This window comes from Salmo salar, chromosome ssa18 (assembly GCF_905237065.1).
Source record: "Salmo salar chromosome ssa18, Ssal_v3.1, whole genome shotgun sequence".
NCBI classification, from domain to species: Eukaryota; Metazoa; Chordata; class Actinopteri; order Salmoniformes; family Salmonidae; genus Salmo; species Salmo salar.
The window spans coordinates 43367275-43392362 of record NC_059459.1 but is presented as its reverse complement, the minus strand read 5'-3'; the positions used below and the strand labels follow the sequence as shown (position 1 = coordinate 43392362).

General features: G+C 44.7%; 1 pseudogene; it reads right to left on the bottom strand.

The window, feature by feature from the left end:
• The window catches only part of LOC106577409 (protein FAM53B-like), a 94136-nt pseudogene that overhangs the window by 47398 nt on the left and 21650 nt on the right, over positions 1-25088 (bottom strand).

Sequence of the window (25088 nt, the reverse complement as noted above, 5' to 3'; positions counted from 1 at the left end):
AGTCTACAACACAACATGGTAATAGTCAGGGGGGGAACATATAGCCTACAACACAACATGGAAATAGTCAGGGGGAACATATAGCCTACAACACAACATGGTAATTGTCAGGGGGGGAACATATAGCCTACAACACAACATGGTAATAGTCAGGTGGGAACATATAGCCTACAACACAACATGGTAATAGTCAGGGGGGAACACATAGCCTACAACACAACATGGTAATAGTCAGGGGGGAACATATAGCCTACAACACAACATGGTAATAGTCAGGGGGGAACATATAGCCTACAACACAACATGGTAATAGTCAGGGGGGAACATATAGCCTACAACACAACATGGAAATAGTCAGGGGGGGAACATATAGCCTACAACACAACATGGTAATAGTCAGGGGGGGAACATATAGCCTACAACACAACATGGAAATAGTCAGGGGGGGAACATATAGCCTACAACACAACATGGTAATAGTCAGGGGGGAACATATAGCCTACAACACAACATGGTAATAGTCAGGGGGGAACATATAGCCTACAACACAACATGGTAATAGTCAGGGGGGGAACATATAGCCTACAACACAACATGGAAATAGTCAGGGGGGAACATATAGCCTACAACACAACATGGTAATAGTCAGGGGGGAACATATAGTCTACAACACAACATGGTAATAGTCAGGGGGGGAACATATAGCCTACAACACAACATGGTAATAGTCAGGTGGGAACATATAGCCTGCAACACAACATGGTAATAGTCAGGGGAACATATAGCCTACAACACAACATGGAAATAGTCGAGGGGGGAACATATAGCCTACAACACAACATGGTAATAGTCAGGGGGAACATATAGCCTACAACACAACATGGTAATAGTCAGGGGGGAACATATAGTCTACAACACAACATGGAAATAGTCAGGGGGGGAACATATAGTCTACAACACAACATGGAAATAGTCAGGGGGAACATATAGCCTACAACACAACATGGTAATAGTCAGGGGGGAACATATAGCCTACAACACAACATGGAAATAGTCAGGGGGGAACATATAGCCTACAACACAACATGGTAATAGTCAGGGGAACATATAGCCTACAACACAACATGGAAATAGTCAGGGGGAACATATAGCCTACAACACAACATGGTAATAGTCAGGGGGGAACATATAGCCTACAACACAACATGGTAATAGTCAGGGGGGAACATATAGCCTACAACACAACATGGTAATAGTCAGGGGGGAACATATAGCCTACAACACAACATGGTAATAGTCAGGGGGCCCGAGGGGGAACATATAGCCTACAACACAACATGGTAATAGTCAGGGGGGGAACATATAGCCTACAACACAACATGGTAATAGTCAGGGGAGAACATATAGCCTACAACACAACATGGAAATAGTCAGGGGGGAACATATAGCCTACAACACAACATGGTAATAGTCAGGGGGAACATATAGTCTACAACAAAACATGGTAATAGTCAGGGGGGAACATATAGCCTACAACACAACATGGAAATAGTCAGGGGGGAACATATAGCCTACAACACAACATGGTAATTGTCAGGGGGGAACATATAGCCTACAACACAACATGGTAATAGTCAGGTGGGAACATATAGCCTACAACACAACATGGTAATAGTCAGGGGGGAACACATAGCCTACAACACAACATGGTAATAGTCAGGGGGGGGAACATATAGCCTACAACACAACATGGTAATAGTCAGGGGGAACATATAGTCTACAACACAACATGGTAATAGTCAGGGGAGAACATATAGTCTACAACACAACATGGTAATAGTCAGGGGGGGAACATATAGCCTACAACACAACATGGAAATAGTCAGGGGGAACATATAGCCTACAACACAACATGGTAATTGTCAGGGGGGAACATATAGCCTACAACACAACATGGTAATAGTCAGGTGGGGAACATATAGCCTACAACACAACATGGTAATAGTCAGGGGGGAACACATAGCCTACAACACAACATGGTAATAGTCAGGGGGGAACATATAGCCTACAACACAACATGGTAATAGTCAGGGGGGAACATCTAGTCTACAACACAACATGGTAATAGTCAGGGGGGAACATATAGCCTACAACACAACATGGAAATAGTCAGGGGGGAACATATAGCCTACAACACAACATGGTAATAGTCAGGGGGGAACATATAGCCTACAACACAACATGGAAATAGTCAGGGGGGAACATATAGCCTACAACACAACATGGTAATAGTCAGGGGGAACATATAGCCTACAACACAACATGGTAATAGTCAGGGGGGAACATATAGCCTACAACACAACATGGTAATAGTCAGGTGGGAACATATAGCCTACAACACAACATGGTAACAGTCAGGGGGGAACATATAGCCTACAACACAACATGGTAATAGTCGGGGGGGAACATATAGCCTACAACACAACATGGTAATAGTCAGGGGGGAACATATAGCCTACAACACAACATGGTAATAGTCAGGGGGGAACATATAGCCTACAACACAACATGGTAATAGTCAGGGGGAACATATAGCCTAAAACACAACATGGTAATAGTCAGGTGGGAACATATAGCCTACAACATAACATGGTAACAGTCAGGGGGAACATATAGCCTACAACACAACATGGTAATAGTCGGGGGGGAACATATAGCCTACAACACAACATGGTAATAGTCAGGGGGGTACATATAGCCTACAACACAACATGGTAATAGTCAGGGGGAACATATAGCCTACAACACAACATGGTAATAGTCAGGGGGAACATATAGCCTACAACACAACATGGTAATAGTCAGGGGGGAACATATAGCCTACAACACAACATGGTAATAGTCAGGGGGGGAACATATAGCCTACAACACAACATGGTAAAAGTCAGGGGGGAACATATAGCCTACAACACAACATGGTAATAGTCAGGGGGGGAACATATAGCCTACAACACAACATGGTAATAGTCAGGGGGGAACATATAGCCTACAACAAAACATGGAAATAGTCGGGGGGGGAACATATAGCCTACAACACAACATGGTAATAGTCAGGGGGGAACATATAGCCTACAACACAACATGGTAATAGTCAGGGGGGAACATATAGTCTACAACACAACATGGAAATAGTCAGGGGGGAACATATAGCCTACAACACAACATGGAAATAGTCAGGGGGGAACATATAGTCTACAACACAACATGGAAATAGTCAGGGGGGGAACATATAGCCTACAACACAACATGGTAATAGTCAGGGGGGAACATATAGCCTACAACACAACATGGAAATAGTCAGGGGGGAACATATAGCCTACAACACAACATGGTAATAGTCAGGGGGGGAACATATAGCCTACAACACAACATGGAAATAGTCAGGGGGGGAACATATAGCCTACAACACAACATGGTAATAGTCAGGGGGGAACATATAGCCTACAACACAACATGGTAATAGTCAGGTGGGAACATATAGCCTACAACACAACATGGTAATAGTCAGGGGGGAACATATAGCCTACAACACAACATGGTAATAGTCAGGTGGGAACATATAGTCTACAACACAACATGGTAATAGTCAGGGGGGAACATATAGCCTACAACACAACATGGTAATAGTCAGGGGGGGGACATATAGCCTACAACACAACATGGTAATAGTCAGGGGGAACATATAGTCTACAACACAACATGGTAATAGTCAGGAGGGAACATATAGCCTACAACACAACATGGTAATAGTCAGGTGGGAACATATAGCCTACAACACAACATGGTAATAGTCAGGGGGGGAACATATAGCCTACAACACAACATGGTAATAGTCAGGTGGGAACATATAGCCTACACACAACATGGTAATAGTCAGGGGGGAACATATAGCCTACAACACAACATGGTAATAGTCAGGGGAACATATAGTCTACAACACAACATGGTAATAGTCAGGGGGGAACATATAGCCTACAACACAACATGGAAATAGTCAGGGGGGAACATATAGCCTACAACACAACATGGTAATAGTCAGGGGGGAACATATAGCCTACAACACAACATGGTAATAGTCAGGGGAGAACATATAGCCTACAACACAACATGGAAATAGTCAGGGGGGGAACATATAGCCTACAACACAACATGGTAATAGTCAGGGGAGAACATATAGTCTACAACACAACATGGTAATAGTCAGGGGGGGAACATATAGCCTACAACACAACATGGAAATAGTCAGGGGGGAACATATAGCCTACAACACAACATGGTAATTGTCAGGGGGGGAACATATAGCCTACAACACAACATGGTAATAGTCAGGTGGGAACATATAGCCTACAACACAACATGGTAATAGTCAGGGGGGAACACATAGCCTACAACACAACATGGTAATAGTCAGGGGGGAACATATAGCCTACAACACAACATGGTAATAGTCAGGGGGGAACATATAGTCTACAACACAACATGGTAATAGTCAGGGGGGAACATATAGCCTACAACACAACATGGAAATAGTCAGGGGGGAACATATAGCCTACAACACAACATGGTAATAGTCAGGGGGGGAACATATAGCCTACAACACAACATGGAAATAGTCAGGGGGGAACATATAGCCTACAACACAACATGGTAATAGTCAGGGGGGAACATATAGCCTACAACACAACATGGTAATAGTCAGGGGGGAACATATAGCCTACAACACAACATGGTAATAGTCAGGGGGGAACATATAGCCTACAACACAACATGGTAACAGTCAGGGGGAACATATAGCCTACAACACAACATGGTAATAGTCGGGGGGGAACATATAGCCTACAACACAACATGGTAATAGTCAGGGGGGGAACATATAGCCTACAACACAACATGGTAATAGTCAGGGGGGAACATATAGCCTACAACACAACATGGTAATAGTCAGGGGGAACATATAGCCTAAAACACAACATGGTAATAGTCAGGTGGGGAACATATAGCCTACAACACAACATGGTAACAGTCAGGGGGAACATATAGCCTACAACACAACATGGTAATAGTCGGGGGGAACATATAGCCTACAACACAACATGGTAATAGTCAGGGGGGTACATATAGCCTACAACACAACATGGTAATAGTCAGGGGGGAACATATAGCCTACAACACAACATGGTAATAGTCAGGGGAACATATAGCCTACAACACAACATGGTAATAGTCAGGGGGGAACATATAGCCTACAACACAACATGGTAATAGTCAGGGGGGGAACATATAGCCTACAACACAACATGGTAATAGTCAGGGGGGAACATATAGCCTACAACACAACATGGTAATAGTCAGGGGGGAACATATAGCCTACAACACAACATGGTAATAGTCAGGGGGGGAACATATAGCCTACAACACAACATGGTAATAGTCAGGTGGGAACATATAGCCTACAACACAACATGGTAATAGTCAGGGGGGAACATATAGCCTACAACACAACATGGAAATAGTCAGGGGGGGAACATATAGCCTACAACACAACATGGTAATAGTCAGGGGGGAACATATAGCCTACAACACAACATGGAAAAAGTCAGGGGGAACATATAGCCTACAACACAACATGGTAATAGTCAGGTGGGAACATATAGCCTACAACACAACATGGTAATAGTCAGGGGGGAACATATAGCCTACAACAAAACATGGAAATAGTCGAGGGGGGAACATATAGCCTACAACACAACATGGTAATAGTCAGGGGGGAACATATAGCCTACAACACAACATGGTAATAGTCAGGGGGAACATATAGTCTACAACACAACATGGAAATAGTCAGGGGGGAACATATAGCCTACAACACAACATGGAAATAGTCAGGGGGGAACATATAGTCTACAACACAACATGGAAATAGTCAGGGGGGGAACATATAGCCTACAACACAACATGGTAATAGTCAGGGGGGAACATATAGCCTACAACACAACATGGAAATAGTCAGGGGGGGAACATATAGCCTACAACACAACATGGTAATAGTCAGGGGGGGAACATATAGCCTACAACACAACATGGAAATAGTCAGGGGGGAACATATAGCCTACAACACAACATGGTAATAGTCGGGGGGGAACATATAGCCTACAACACAACATGGTAATAGTCAGGTGGGGAACATATAGCCTACAACACAACATGGTAATAGTCAGGGGGGGAACATATAGCCTACAACACAACATGGTAATAGTCAGGGGGGGAACATATAGCCTACAACACAACATGGTAATAGTCAGGGGGGAACATATAGCCTACAACACAACATGGTAATAGTCAGGGGGGGACATATAGCCTACAACACAACATGGTAATAGTCAGGGGGGAACATATAGCCTACAACACAACATGGTAATAGTCAGGGGGGAACATATAGCCTACAACACAACATGGTAATAGTCAGGTGGGAACATATAGCCTACAACACAACATGGTAATAGTCAGGGGGGGAACATATAGCCTACAACACAACATGGTAATAGTCAGGGGGGAACATATAGGCTACAACACAACATGGAAATAGTCAGGGGGGAACATATAGCCTACAACACAACATGGTAATAGTCAGGGGGGAACATATAGCCTACAACACAACATGGTAAAAGTCAGGGGGAACATATAGCCTACAACACAACATGGTAATAGTCAGGTGGGAACATATAGCCTACAACACAACATGGTAATAGTCAGGGGGGAACATATAGCCTACAACAAAACATGGAAATAGTCGGGGGGGAACATATAGCCTACAACACAACATGGTAATAGTCAGGGGGGAACATATAGCCTACAACACAACATGGTAATAGTCAGGGGGGAACATATAGTCTACAACACAACATGGAAATAGTCAGGGGGGGAACATATAGCCTACAACACAACATGGAAATAGTCAGGGGGGGAACATATAGCCTACAACACAACATGGAAATAGTCAGGGGGGGAACATATAGCCTACAACACAACATGGTAATAGTCAGGGGGGGAACATATAGCCTACAACACAACATGGAAATAGTCAGGGGGGAACATATAGCCTACAACACAACATGGTAATAGTCAGGGGGGGAACATATAGCCTACAACACAACATGGAAATAGTCAGGGGGGGAACATATAGCCTACAACACAACATGGTAATAGTCAGGGGGGGAACATATAGCCTACAACACAACATGGTAATAGTCAGGGGGGAACATATAGCCTACAACACAACATGGTAATAGTCAGGGGGAACATATAGCCTACAACACAACATGGTAATAGTCAGGGGGGAACATATAGTCTACAACACAACATGGTAATAGTCAGGGGGAACATATAGCCTACAACACAACATGGTAATAGTCAGGGGGGGACATATAGCCTACAACACAACATGGTAATAGTCAGGGGGAACATATAGTCTACAACACAACATGGTAATAGTCAGGAGGGGAACATATAGCCTACAACACAACATGGTAATAGTCAGGGGGGAACATATAGCCTACAACACAACATGGTAATAGTCAGGGGGGAACATATAGCCTACAACACAACATGGTAATAGTCAGGTGGGAACATATAGCCTACACACAACATGGTAATAGTCAGGGGGGAACATATAGCCTACAACACAACATGGTAATAGTCAGGGGGAACATATAGTCTACAACACAACATGGTAATAGTCAGGGGGGAACATATAGCCTACAACACAACATGGAAATAGTCAGGGGGGAACATATAGCCTACAACACAACATGGTAATAGTCAGGGGGGAACATATAGCCTACAACACAACATGGTAATAGTCAGGGGAGAACATATAGCCTACAACACAACATGGAAAAAGTCAGGGGGGAACATATAGCCTACAACACAACATGGTAATAGTCAGGGGAGAACATATAGTCTACAACACAACATGGTAATAGTCAGGGGGGGAACATATAGCCTACAACACAACATGGAAATAGTCAGGGGGGAACATATAGCCTACAACACAACATGGTAATTGTCAGGGGGGGAACATATAGCCTACAACACAACATGGTAATAGTCAGGTGGGAACATATAGCCTACAACACAACATGGTAATAGTCAGGGGGGAACACATAGCCTACAACACAACATGGTAATAGTCAGGGGGAACATATAGCCTACAACACAACATGGTAATAGTCAGGGGGGAACATCTAGTCTACAACACAACATGGTAATAGTCAGGGGGGGAACATATAGCCTACAACACAACATGGAAATAGTCAGGGGGGGAACATATAGCCTACAACACAACATGGTAATAGTCAGGGGGAACATATAGCCTACAACACAACATGGAAATAGTCAGGGGGGAACATATAGCCTACAACACAACATGGTAATAGTCAGGGGGGAACATATAGCCTACAACACAACATGGTAATAGTCAGGGGGGAACATATAGCCTACAACACAACATGGTAATAGTCAGGGGGGGAACATATAGCCTACAACATAACATGGTAACAGTCAGGGGGGAACATATAGCCTACAACACAACATGGTAATAGTCGGGGGAACATATAGCCTACAACACAACATGGTAATAGTCAGGGGGGGAACATATAGCCTACAACACAACATGGTAATAGTCAGGGGGAACATATAGCCTACAACACAACATGGTAATAGTCAGGGGGAACATATAGCCTAAAACACAACATGGTAATAGTCAGGGGGGAACATATAGCCTACAACACAACATGGTAACAGTCAGGGGGAACATATAGCCTACAACACAACATGGTAATAGTCGGGGGGGAACATATAGCCTACAACACAACATGGTAATAGTCAGGGGGAACATATAGCCTACAACACAACATGGTAATAGTCAGGGGGGAACATATAGCCTACAACACAACATGGTAATAGTCAGGGGGAACATATAGCCTACAACACAACATGGTAATAGTCAGGGGGGAACATATAGCCTACAACACAACATGGTAATAGTCAGGGGGGGAACATATAGCCTACAACACAACATGGTAATAGTCAGGGGGGAACATATAGCCTACAACACAACATGGTAATAGTCAGGGGGGAACATATAGCCTACAACACAACATGGTAATAGTCAGGGGGGAACATATAGCCTACAACACAACATGGTAATAGTCAGGGGGGGAACATATAGCCTACAACACAACATGGTAATAGTCAGGGGGGGAACATATAGCCTACAACACAACATGGAAATAGTCAGGGGGAACATATAGCCTACAACACAACATGGTAATAGTCAGGTGGGAACATATAGCCTACAACACAACATGGTAATAGTCAGGGGGAACATATAGCCTACAACAAAACATGGTAATAGTCGAGGGGGGAACATATAGCCTACAACACAACATGGTAATAGTCAGGGGGAACATATAGCCTACAACACAACATGGTAATAGTCAGGGGGGAACATATAGCCTACAACACAACATGGTAATAGTCAGGGGGGGAACATATAGCCTACAACACAACATGGAAATAGTCAGGGGGGGAACATATAGTCTACAACACAACATGGAAATAGTCAGGGGGGAACATATAGCCTACAACACAACATGGAAATAGTCAGGGGGGAACATATAGCCTACAACACAACATGGAAATAGTCAGGGGGGAACATATAGCCTACAACACAACATGGTAATAGTCAGGGGGGAACATATAGCCTACAACACAACATGGAAATAGTCAGGGGGGGAACATATAGCCTACAACACAACATGGTAATAGTCAGGGGGGAACATATAGCCTACAACACAACATGGTAATAGTCAGGTGGGAACATATAGCCTACAACACAACATGGTAATAGTCAGGGGGGAACATATAGCCTACAACACAACATGGTAATAGTCAGGTGGGAACATATAGTCTACAACACAACATGGTAATAGTCAGGGGGAACATATAGCCTACAACACAACATGGTAATAGTCAGGGGGGGGACATATAGCCTACAACACAACATGGTAATAGTCAGGGGGGAACATATAGTCTACAACACAACATGGTAATAGTCAGGAGGGAACATATAGCCTACAACACAACATGGTAATAGTCAGGTGGGAACATATAGCCTACAACACAACATGGTAATAGTCAGGGGGGAACATATAGCCTACAACACAACATGGTAATAGTCAGGTGGGAACATATAGCCTACACACAACATGGTAATAGTCAGGGGGAACATATAGCCTACAACACAACATGGTAATAGTCAGGGGAACATATAGTCTACAACACAACATGGTAATAGTCAGGGGGGAACATATAGCCTACAACACAACATGGAAATAGTCAGGGGGGAACATATAGCCTACAACACAACATGGTAATATTTAGGGGGGGAACATATAGCCTACAACACAACATGGTAATAGTCAGGGGAGAACATATAGCCTACAACACAACATGGAAATAGTCAGGGGGGGAACATATAGCCTACAACACAACATGGTAATAGTCAGGGGGGAACATATAGTCTACAACACAACATGGTAATAGTCAGGGGGGGAACATATAGCCTACAACACAACATGGAAATAGTCAGGGGGGGAACATATAGCCTACAACACAACATGGTAATTGTCAGGGGGGAACATATAGCCTACAACACAACATGGTAATAGTCAGGTGGGAACATATAGCCTACAACACAACATGGTAATAGTCAGGGGGAACACATAGCCTACAACACAACATGGTAATAGTCAGGGGGAACATATAGCCTACAACACAACATGGTAATAGTCAGGGGGGAACATATAGCCTACAACACAACATGGTAATAGTCAGGGGGGAACATATAGCCTACAACACAACATGGAAATAGTCAGGGGGGAACATATAGCCTACAACACAACATGGTAATAGTCAGGGGGGAACATATAGCCTACAACACAACATGGAAATAGTCAGGGGGGAACATATAGCCTACAACACAACATGGTAATAGTCAGGGGGGAACATATAGCCTACAACACAACATGGTAATAGTCAGGGGGGAACATATAGCCTACAACACAACATGGTAATAGTCAGGGGGGAACATATAGCCTACAACACAACATGGAAATAGTCAGGGGGGAACATATAGCCTACAACACAACATGGTAATAGTCAGGGGGGAACATATAGTCTACAACACAACATGGTAATAGTCAGGGGGGAACATATAGCCTACAACACAACATGGTAATAGTCAGGGGGGAACATATAGCCTACAACACAACATGGTAATAGTCAGGGGGGACATATAGCCTACAACACAACATGGTAATAGTCAGGGGGGAACATATAGCCTACAACACAACATGGTAATAGTCAGGGGGGAACATATAGCCTACAACACAACATGGTAATAGTCAGGGGGGGAACATATAGTCTACAACACAACATGGTAATAGTCAGGGGGGGAACATATAGCCTACAACACAACATGGTAATAGTCAGGGGGGGAACATATAGCCTACAACACAACATGGTAATAGTCAGGGGGGAACATATAGCCTACAACACAACATGGTAATAGTCAGGGGGGAACATATAGCCTACAACACAACATGGTAATAGTCAGGGGGAACATATAGCCTACAACACAACATGGTAATAGTCAGGGGGGAACATATAGCCTACAACACAACATGGTAATAGTCAGGGGGGAACATATAGCCTACAACACAACATGGTAATAGTCAGGGGGGGAACATATAGTCTACAACACAACATGGTAATAGTCAGGGGGGGAACATATAGCCTACAACACAACATGGAAATAGTCAGGGGGGAACATATAGCCTACAACACAACATGGTAATAGTCAGGGGGGAACATATAGCCTACAACACAACATGGTAATAGTCAGGGGGGAACATATAGCCTACAACACAACATGGTAATAGTCAGGGGGGAACATATAGCCTACAACACAACATGGTAATAGTCAGGGGGGAACATATAGCCTACAACACAACATGGTAATAGTCAGGGGGGAACATATAGCCTACAACACAACATGGTAATAGTCAGGGGGGAACATATAGCCTACAACACAACATGGTAATAGTCAGGGGGAACATATAGCCTACAACACAACATGGTAATAGTCAGGGGGGAACATATAGCCTACAACACAACATGGTAATAGTCAGGGGGGAACATATAGCCTACAACACAACATGGAATGGAATAGCCTACAAAATGGTAATAGGGGAACATATAGCCTACAACACAACATGGTAATAGTCAGGGGGGAACATATAGCCTACAACACAACATGGTAATAGTCAGGGGGGAACATATAGCCTACAACACAACATGGTAATAGTCAGGGGGGAACATATAGCCTACAACACAACATGGTAATAGTCAGGGGGGAACATATAGCCTACAACACAACATGGTAATAGTCAGGGGGGAACATATAGCCTACAACACAACATGGTAATAGTCAGGGGGGGAACATATAGCCTACAACACAACATGGTAATAGTCAGGGGGGAACATATAGCCTACAACACAACATGGTAATAGTCAGGGGGGAACATATAGCCTACAACACAACATGGTAATAGTCAGGGGGGAACATATAGCCTACAACACAACATGGTAATAGTCAGGGGGAACATATAGCCTACAACACAACATGGTAATAGTCAGGGGGGAACATATAGCCTACAACACAACATGGTAATAGTCAGGGGGGAACATATAGCCTACAACACAACATGGTAATAGTCAGGGGGAACATATAGCCTACAACACAACATGGTAATAGTCAGGGGGGAACATATAGCCTACAACACAACATGGTAATAGTCAGGGGGAACATATAGCCTACAACACAACATGGTAATAGTCAGGGGGGAACATATAGCCTACAACACAACATGGTAATAGTCAGGGGGGAACATATAGCCTACAACACAACATGGTAATAGTCAGGGGGAACATATAGCCTACAACACAACATGGTAATAGTCAGGGGGGAACATATAGCCTACAACACAACATGGTAATAGTCAGGGGGGGAACATATAGCCTACAACACAACATGGTAATAGTCAGGGGGGGAACATATAGCCTACAACACAACATGGTAATAGTCAGGGGGGAACATATAGCCTACAACACAACATGGTAATAGTCAGGGGGGAACATATAGCCTACAACACAACATGGAAATAGTCAGGGGGGAACATATAGCCTACAACACAACATGGTAATAGTCAGGGGGGAACATATAGCCTACAACACAACATGGTAATAGTCAGGGGGGAACATATAGCCTACAACACAACATGGAAATAGTCAGGGGGGGAACATATAGCCTACAACACAACATGGTAATAGTCAGGGGGGGAACATATAGTCTACAACACAACATGGTAATAGTCAGGGGGGAACATATAGCCTACAACACAACATGGTAATAGTCAGGGGGGAACATATAGCCTACAACACAACATGGTAATAGTCAGGGGGGGAACATATAGCCTACAACACAACATGGTAATAGTCAGGGGGGAACATATAGCCTACAACACAACATGGTAATAGTCAGGGGGGGAACATATAGCCTACAACACAACATGGTAATAGTCAGGGGGGGAACATATAGCCTACAACACAACATGGTAATAGTCAGGGGGGGAACATATAGCCTACAACACAACATGGTAATAGTCAGGGGGGGAACATATAGCCTACAACACAACATGGTAATAGTCAGGGGGGGAACATATAGCCTACAACACAACATGGTAATAGTCAGGGGGGAACATATAGCCTACAACACAACATGGTAATAGTCAGGGGGGGAACATATAGCCTACAACACAACATGGTAATAGTCAGGGGGGAACATATAGCCTACAACACAACATGGTAATAGTCAGGGGGGGAACATATAGCCTACAACACAACATGGTAATAGTCAGGGGAACATATAGCCTACAACACAACATGGTAATAGTCAGGGGGGGAACATATAGCCTACAACACAACATGGTAATAGTCAGGGGGAACATATAGTCTACAACACAACATGGTAATAGTCAGGGGGGAACATATAGCCTACAACACAACATGGTAATAGTCAGGGGGGAACATATAGCCTACAACACAACATGGTAATAGTCAGGGGGGAACATATAGCCTACAACACAACATGGTAATAGTCAGGGGGGAACATATAGCCTACAACACAACATGGTAATAGTCAGGGGGGGAACATATAGCCTACAACACAACATGGTAATAGTCAGGGGGAACATATAGCCTACAACACAACATGGTAATAGTCAGGGGGGGAACATATAGCCTACAACACAACATGGAAATAGTCAGGGGGGGAACATATAGCCTACAACACAACATGGTAATAGTCAGGGGGGAACATATAGCCTACAACACAACATGGTAATAGTCAGGGGGGAACATATAGCCTACAACACAACATGGTAATAGTCAGGGGGGAACATATAGCCTACAACACAACATGGTAATAGTCAGGGGGGAACATATAGCCTACAACACAACATGGTAATAGTCGAGGGGGGAACATATAGCCTACAACACAACATGGAAATAGTCAGGGGGGAACATATAGCCTACAACACAACATGGTAATAGTCAGGGGGGAACATATAGCCTACAACACAACATGGAAATAGTCAGGGGGGAACATATAGCCTACAACACAACATGGTAATAGTCAGGGGGGAACATATAGCCTACAACACAACATGGTAATAGTCAGGGGGGAACATATAGCCTACAACACAACATGGAAATAGTCAGGGGGGGAACATATAGCCTACAACACAACATGGTAATAGTCAGGGGGGGAACATATAGTCTACAACACAACATGGTAATAGTCAGGGGGGGAACATATAGCCTACAACACAACATGGTAATAGTCAGGGGGGGAACATATAGCCTGCAACACAACATGGTAATAGTCAGGGGGGAACATATAGCCTACAACACAACATGGAAATAGTCAGGGGGGAACATATAGCCTACAACACAACATGGTAATAGTCAGGGGGGAACATATAGCCTACAACACAACATGGTAATAGTCAGGGGGGAACATATAGCCTACAACACAACATGGTAATAGTCAGGGGGGAACATATAGCCTACAACACAACATGGAAATAGTCAGGGGGGAACATATAGCCTACAACACAACATGGTAATAGTCAGGGGGGAACATATAGCCTACAACACAACATGGTAATAGTCAGGGGGGAACATATAGCCTACAACACAACATGGTAATAGTCAGGGGGGAACATATAGCCTACAACACAACATGGAAATAGTCAGGGGGGAACATATAGCCTACAACACAACATGGTAATAGTCAGGGGGGAACATATAGCCTACAACACAACATGGTAATAGTCAGGGGGGGAACATATAGCCTACAACACAACATGGTAATAGTCAGGGGGGGAACATATAGCCTACAACACAACATGGAAATAGTCAGGGGGAACATATAGCCTACAACACAACATGGTAATAGTCAGGGGGGAACATATAGCCTACAACACAACATGGTAATAGTCAGGGGGGAACATATAGCCTACAACACAACATGGAAATAGTCAGGGGGGGAACATATAGCCTACAACACAACATGGTAATAGTCAGGGGGGAACATATAGCCTACAACACAACATGGTAATAGTCAGGGGGGAACATATAGCCTACAACACAACATGGTAATAGTCAGGGGGGGAACATATAGCCTACAACACAACATGGTAATAGTCAGGGGGGAACATATAGCCTACAACACAACATGGTAATAGTCAGGGGGGAACATATAGCCTACAACACAACATGGTAATAGTCAGGGGGGAACATATAGCCTACAACACAACATGGTAATAGTCAGGGGGGAACATATAGCCTACAACACAACATGGTAATAGTCAGGGGGAACATATAGCCTACAACACAACATGGAAATAGTCAGGGGGGGAACATATAGCCTACAACACAACATGGTAATAGTCAGGGGGGAACATATAGCCTACAACACAACATGGAAATAGTCAGGGGGGAACATATAGCCTACAACACAACATGGTAATAGTCAGGGGGGGAACATATAGCCTACAACACAACATGGTAATAGTCAGGGGGGAACATATAGTCTACAACACAACATGGAAATAGTCAGGGGGGGAACATATAGCCTACAACACAACATGGTAATAGTCAGGGGGGAACATATAGCCTACAACACAACATGGTAATAGTCAGGGGGGGAACATATAGCCTACAACACAACATGGAAATAGTCAGGGGGGGAACATATAGCCTACAACACAACATGGAAATAGTCAGGGGGGAACATATAGCCTACAACACAACATGGTAATAGTCAGGGGGGAACATATAGCCTACAACACAACATGGTAATAGTCAGGGGGGGAACATATAGCCTACAACACAACATGGAAATAGTCAGGGGGGAACATATAGCCTACAACACAACATGGTAATAGTCAGGGGGGAACATATAGCCTACAACACAACATGGTAATAGTCAGGGGGGGAACATATAGCCTACAACACAACATGGTAATAGTCAGGGGGGGAACATATAGCCTACAACACAACATGGTAATAGTCAGGGGGGAACATATAGCCTACAACACAACATGGTAATAGTCAGGGGGGGAACATATAGCCTACAACACAACATGGAAATAGTCAGGGGGGAACATATAGTCTACAACACAACATGGTAATAGTCAGGGGGGAACATATAGCCTACAACACAACATGGTAATAGTCAGGGGAGAACATATAGCCTACAACACAACATGGAAATAGTCAGGGGGAACATATAGCCTACAACACAACATGGTAATAGTCAGGGGGGAACATATAGCCTACAACACAACATGGTAATAGTCAGGGGGGGAACATATAGCCTACAACACAACATGGTAATAGTCAGGTGGGAACATATAGCCTACAACACAACATGGTAATAGTCAGGTGGGGAACATATAGCCTACAACACAACATGGTAATAGTCAGGGGGAACATATAGCCTACAACACAACATGGTAATAGTCAGGGGGGAACATATAGCCTACAACACAACATGGAAATAGTCAGGCGGGGAACATATAGTCTACAACACAACATGGTAATAGTCAGGGGAGAACATATAGTCTACAACACAACATGGTAATAGTCAGGGGGGGAACATATAGCCTACAACACAACATGGAAATAGTCAGGGGGGAACATATAGCCTACAACACAACATGGTAATTGTCAGGGGGAACATATAGCCTACAACACAACATGGTAATAGTCAGGGGGGAACACATAGCCTACAACACAACATGGTAATAGTCAGGGGGGAACATATAGCCTACAACACAACATGGTAATAGTCAGGGGGGAACATATAGTCTACAACACAACATGGTAATAGTCAGGGGGGGAACATATAGCCTACAACACAACATGGAAATAGTCAGGGGGGGAACATATAGCCTACAACACAACATGGTAATAGTCGGGGGGGACATATAGCCTACAACATGGTAATAGTCAGGGGGAAACATATAGCCTACAACACAACATGGTAATAGTCAGGGGGGAACATATAGCCTACAACACAACATGGTAATAGTCAGGGAGGAACATATAGTCTACAACACATTAGGCCTAGGACATGGGCCACTCCTACAGCCATTGGGCCTAGTCCATGGGCCACTCCTAGAGACATTAGGCCTAGTCCATGGGCCACTCCTAGAGACATTAGGCCTAGTCCATGGGCCACTCCTACAGCCATTAGACCTAGTCCATGGGCCACTCCTACAGCCATTAGACCTAGTCCATGGGCCACTCCTACAGCCATTAGACCTAGTCCATGGGCCACTCCTAGAGACATTAGACCTAGTCCATGGGTCACTCCTAGAGACATTAGACCTAGTCCATGGGCCACTCCTAGAGACATTATGCCTAGTCCATGGGCCACTCCTAGAGACATTATGCCTAGTCCATGGGCCACTCCTAGAGACATTAGACCTAGTCCATGGGCCACTCCTAGAGACAACTAGTCCATCATGGGCCACTCCTAGAGACATTAGACCTAGTCCATGGGCCACTCCTAGAGACATTAGACCTAGTCCATGGGCCACTCCTAGAGACATTAGACCTAGTCCATGGGCCACTCCTACAGCCATTAGACCTAGTCCATGGGCCACTCCTACAGCCATAAGACCTAGTCCATGGGCCACTCCTACAGCCATAAGACCTAGTCCATGGGCCACTCCTAGAGCCATTATATCCACACTCACCCATGACTCCGCAAGAGAAGAGTGCTGTCCCCTGGAGGTTCATGGTCTCTGCCTTGATCTGTGGAAACACAAGACATCACATCAGGAAACAACACCTCCATTTGCGTTGGAAAGCCCCTCCACCAAGTCACCCTACCGCACCACTGGAGCTTAACCTCTCTGGGAAATGTGGAACGCTAGCGTCCCACCCACGGGACACACTATTCAACAGCCAGTGTTATAGCAGGGCGGAAAATTCAAAACAACAAAAATCTCATAATTCAAATTTCTTAAACCTACAACTATTATATCCCATTTTAAAGATACACTTCTCGTTAATCCAACCACATTGTCCGATTTCAAAAAGGCTTTACGGCGAAAGCATAACATTAGATTATGTTAGGACAGCGCCGAGACAAGAAAAACCACACAGCCATTTTCCAAGCAAGGAGAGGCGTCACAAAAAACAGAAATACAGCTAACATTAATCACTAACCTTTGATGATCTTCATCAGATGGTACTCATAGGACTTCATGTTACACAATACATGTATGTTTTGCTTGATAAAGTTCATATTTATATCCAAAAAACCCATTTTACATTGGCGTGTAATGTTCAGAAATGTTTTACCTCCCAAAACTTCCGGTGAATGAGCACATCAATTTACAGAAATACTCATCATAAACGTTGATAAAATATTAAACTGTTATTCAAAGAATTATAGATACACTTCTCCTTAATGCAACCGCTGTGTCAAATTTTAAAAAAAACTTACAGCGAAAGCACACTTTGCAATAATCTGAGTACAGCGCTCAGACAACAACAAGCAATACAGATACCCGCCATTTTGGAGTCTACTAAAATCAGAAATAGCATTATAAATATTTACATTTAAGTCATTTATTCAGAGCGACTTACAAGTTGGTGCATTCACCTTATGATATCCAGTGGAACAACCACTTTACAATAGTACATCTATATCTTGGGGGGGGGTTAGAAGGATTACTTTATCCTATCCCAGGTATTCCTTAAAGAGGTGGGGTTTCAGGTGTCTCCCGAAGGTGGTGATTGACTCCGCTGTCCTGGCGTCGTGAGGGAGCTTGTTCCACCATAGGGGTGCCAGAGCAGCGAACAGTTTTGACTGGGCTGAGCGGGAACTGTGCTTCCTCAGAGGTAGGGGGGCCAGCAGGCCAGAGGTGGATGAGCGCAGTGCCCTCGTTTGGGTGTAGGGACTGATCAGAGCCTGAAGGTACGGAGGTGTCGTTCCCCTCACGGCTCCGTAGGCAAGCACCATGGTCTTGTAGCGGATGCGAGCTTCAACTGGAAGCCAGTGGAGAAGCCAGTGGAGAGACACTTCTCCTTAATGCAACGATGTATAGCATTCCCTTACCTTTGATGATCTTCCTCAGAATGCACTCCCAGGAATCCCAGTTCCACAATAAATGTTTGTTTTGTTCAATAAAGTCCATCATTTATGTCCAAATACCTCCTTTTTGTTCATGCGTTTAGTCCACTACTCCAAATGCAGGAAGTGTGCGCAAAATGTCACGACGAAAAGTCAAAAAAGTTCTATTTACGTTTGTAGAAACATGTCAAACGATGTATAGCATCAATCTTTAGGATGTTTTTATCATAAATCTTCAGTAATATTCCAACCGGACAATTCCAATGTCTTCAGAAATGAAAAGGAACACAGATAACTCTCACGGGAGCGCGCGCCACTGAACTCATGTCATTCTCTCAGTCATCTGACTCCAGGACCTCTTATTCTCTCCCCATTCACAGTAGAAGCATGAAACAACGTTCTAAAGACTGTTGACATCTAGTGGAAGCCTTAGGAAGTGCAAAATGACCCCACAGACACTGTATACTGGATAGGGAATCACTTGAAAAACTACAAACTTCAGATTTCCACACTTCCTGGTTGGATTTTTCTCAGGTTTTTGCCTGAGACATCATTCAAACAGTTTTAGAAACTTCAGAGTGTTTTCTATCCAAATCTACTAATAATATGCATATCCTACCTTCTGGGCCCGAGTAGCAGGCAGTTTAATTTGGGCACGTTATTCATCTGAATTTCCGAATACTGCCCCGTCACCAAAAAGTTAACGTTCTGTCACCAAGTCACCTCACCACTGGAGCTTAACGTTCTGTCACCAAGTCACCTCACCACTGGAGCTTAACGTTCCGTCACCAAGTCCCCTCACCACTGTAGCCTAATGTTCTGTCTGTACATACACAGAACTCTACACAATGAAACAGGAAGTGTAAGCTAGCATCACCTACCCCCTAGATATGTAATGTAAAGATGGGTCTACTGCAAACCACAAAAACAATAGTCTCTACCAATGTGTGTGTGTGTGTGTGTGTGTGTGTGTGTGTGTGTGTGTGTGTGTGTGTGTGTGTGTGTGTGTGTGTGTGTGTGTGTGTGTGTGTGTGTGTGTGTGTGTGTGTGTGTGTGGTATTTTTGTAGGTCTATGTAAATGTGGCATGAAAGAGGACATTAGAGAGGGTGACTGCAGCTGTGACTGCGGAATGGATTCCCCCTGGGCACATCTAAAATGGCCTCTTATCCACTACATATTGGCCTATAGGGCTCTGGTCCAAAGTCATGTGACTGTGGAATGGATTCTCCCTGGGGACATCTAACATGGCCTCTTATCCACTACATATTGGCCTATAGGGCTCTGGTCCAAAGTCATGTGACTGTATTAGAAATAGGTTGCCCTTTAAAAGACATAGTCATAGTCAGTCCAGTCTCGACTTTAAACTGAGGATCAGTCCTGAGATTGGGCATAATGATGACGTTTCACGTGGACAGAGAGCAAATTCAGTCCACATTACAGGGAGAATTTTCACTCTGAACACTTCTCTTCTCCGGTGAGAAACACGAGTCAGAGGAAACAAGGAAACAAGCGGCCTCCGGAACGGAAGGAAACAAGAGACCTCCAGAACGGAAGGAAACAAGAGACCTCCAGAACGGAAGGAAACAAGAGACCTCCAGAACAGAAGGAAACAAGAGGCCTCCGGAACAGAAGGAAACAAGAGGCCTCCGGAACAGAAGGAAACAAGAGGCCTCCGGAACGGAAGGAAACAAGAGGCCTCCGGAACGGGAGGAAACAAGAGGCCTCCGGAACGGGAGGAAACAAGAGGCCTCCGGAACGGGAGGAAACAAGAGGCCTCCGGAACGGTAGGAAACAAGAGGCCTCCGGAACGGGAGGAAACAAGAGGCCTCCGGAACGGAAGGAAACAAGAGGCCTCCGGAACGGGAGGAAACAAGAGGCCTCCGGAACGGAAGGAAACAAGAGGCCTCCGGAACGGGAGGAAACAAGAGGCCTCCGGAACGGGAGGAAACAAGAGGCCTCCGGAACGGGAGGAAACAAGAGGCCTCCGGAACGGGAGGAAACAAGAGGCCTCCGGAACGGGAGGAAACAAGAGGCCTCCGGAACGGGAGGAAACAAGAGGCCTCCGGAACGGGAGGAAACAAGAGGCCTCCGGAACGGAAGGAAACAAGAGGCCTCTGGAATGGGAGGAACTACATGACACAGCCTTCCTTCAGTCCCTCGTGATAACATGCTGAGCTTGAATAGGACAATCATTTATTATACTGTAAGGCAGTAAACTGTTCCATCTTTGGGATGGTGAAGAACGTGGCAGTTAGATTAGACAGCATCAAGACGTTATTCTACACTGAGCTTGGTGTTTTCCTACCGACTGACAGGATGGTTGACATACTGACTAAACACTGGGCTTGGTGTTTTCCTACCGACTGACAGGATGGTTGACATACTGACTAAACACTGGGCTTGGTGTTTTCCTACCGACTGACTAAACACAGTACAAACATACAATCACATAGAATATACGCAAATAACAAAGTCATATACAAAGGTGTGTGTGGGGGGGGGGGGAGAACTTCTCACCAGCTCCAAATCCGTCTCTTGACTTTGGACTTCACATCGTCGACACCCGGCTTCTTTTCCAGTAATTTGTGCGTAAATGATCACCACGGCAATGCCGCCCCACATCTCCGCCGCCACACTCTATTCCAGCGCATTGGGCTGTGAATGGGGTTGGTGATGGAGGCCATCTTGACGATCCTCAGCACCTCCTGGAATGTCTACTTCCTGTCACTACGTCTGTCGCAGAAACACACAGACAATCAAAGGGATTAGAATTCTGTCCATTTCTGAAGTTCAGGACCTTAATTTCTCAACAACCCTCAACCCAGATCTCATGTTCCAGCTGAACTGTGGGGCGGTCAGTAAGAATCCCTGAAGGGGCTCCTCTGTAGGAGCTCTCTCATAAGCCTGATCCAAGATCTGTTTGCAATGGAAATGACAATGATCATGGGAGTTGGCAATACCGTACAAACAGATCTGGGACCAGGCTACTGCATCTCTCCAGACCCAGGCGCAGAGCTGTTTTAAGCTCTCTGGCAGCTCAGCTCAGACAGACACAGTCAGAGTCTCATCAGAATTTGAGGTTTCCAACGACACACTCTTGCAGATACCAAAAGGAGAAAGTCAGTGGTTGGACAAGATCCATTCATTCCAGAACCACAGTAGGAGATGAGATGAGGACTGCACAGAGGGTCTGAGATGAGGACTGCACAGATGGTCTGAAGATAGTAGGAGATGAGATGAGGACTGCACAGAGGGTCTGAAGATAGTAGGAGATGAGGACTGCACAGAGGGTCTGAAGATAATAGGAGATGAGATGAGGACTGTACAGAGGGTCTGAAGATAGTAGGTGATGAGAGGAGGACTGCACAGAGGGTCTGAAGATAGTAGGAGATGAGAGGAGGACTGCACAGAGGGTGTGAAGAGGGGTTGGGTGAAGAGAGGGTCAGATGAATGACAGAACAACTGCAGAGAGGAGGAGAGCGCTGGGAGGGAGGAGAGCGCGAGGAGGGAGGAGAGAGTGAGGAGGGAGAGGAGAGAGCAGGGAGGCAGGAGAGAGAGGAGAGCGAGGAGGAAGGGGAGAGAGCGAGGAGGAAGGGGGAGAGAGCTGTTTTCTGTGGAACAAAGGCGTTTTGTCTTGATCATAATGAACAGAGAGTGGAAACAATACGAGCTGACAGAGAGGAGAGAAGTCAGAATATAAACTCATCACAAGACTGCAGGGGGCTGACTGACCATCGTGACCATACCGCATGATCTCCATCACTAGGCCTAACAGTGATCACATCAAGTCACAGCAACTTGAGACAGGACGTCACGCCATTTCCTGGTTGCTAAAATTCTAATAGGTTGCCTAATTGGGCTCCCGATTGGTGCAGTGGTCTGTATCACAACCGGCCGTGATTGGGAGTCCCATAGGGCGACACACAATTGGCCCAGCGTCGTCCGGGTTAGGGTTTGTACCATCTTAACCGCTGGGAAATATCTTGTCAATAAACAAAAAATATTGTATTTTCATCCGTTTGAAACAAAACCAAAAGACGCAAAAATGAAACTTAAGAACGCGAAGCCTAGAAATTGTGCACATAGAACATATCTACCGCTTCTTAGACTTGCTTTCAATAAGAACGACAGATCTATAACTCACATTTCTATGAGAATTTGATCAGGTCAGAAAAAAAGTTACATATTGCAGCTTACAGTCAATAACACAATAGGAAAATCTATATACAGTCTGTGCAAATGAGGTAAGATTAGGGAGGTAAGGCAATAAATAGGCCATAGTGGCGAAGTAATTACAATTTAGCAATTAAACACTGGAGTGATAGATGTGCAGAAGATGAATGTAAAAGTAGAGATACTGTGGTGCAAAGGAGAAAAAAAAATAACAATATGGGGATGAGGTAGTTGGATGGGCTATTTACAGATGGGCTATATACAGGTGCAATGATCTGTAAGCTGCTCTGACAGCTGATGCTTAAAGTTAGTGACAGTCTGGCTGACCCAGGAGTACCTAGACATGCTGCTAGTGCTGTCTGTTACTTTATTTAGTTTTTACAGGGACAGTGCACATTAATAAACAGGTCTGTAAATGTGCCAGTTTTAACCAGCGAGCCTCTCGACCGCGGCAGACTATTTTGGGGTGTTAGAAGTTGCGACGTCTCTGCAGTATTAGGCTTGATTAGTGATGGAGAACAGAGACAAAGACTTCCTCTGTGGTCACAGTCAGCCTTTCAACAGTGGCATTTCTGAGGTGTATAAAGTTGCTGAAACAGCTAAGGCCATCTTGTGCATTAAAACAGCAGAGAGAAACAACTGGGTCTAGAGGAAACCACAGTACAAAATGAGGACAGGAGAATGGATATACACAACAGTGTAGAATACTCTGAACTGAGTCACCCTGAGCTGTTCTGGAGCTGATAGGAGCAGAGCTGAGTCACCCTGAGCTGTTCTGGAGCTGATATGAGCAGAGCTGAGTCACCCTGAGCTGTTCTGGGGCTGATAGGAGCAGAGCTGAGTCACCCTGAGCTGTTCTGGGGCTGATAGGAGGAGAGCTGGGTCACCCTGAGATGATTGGAGCAGAGCTGGATAACCCTGAGCTGATCGGAGCAGAGCTGGGTCACCCTGAGCTGATAGGAGGAGAGCTGGGTCACCCTGAGCTGTTCTGGAGCTGATTTGAGGAGAGCTGGGTCGCCC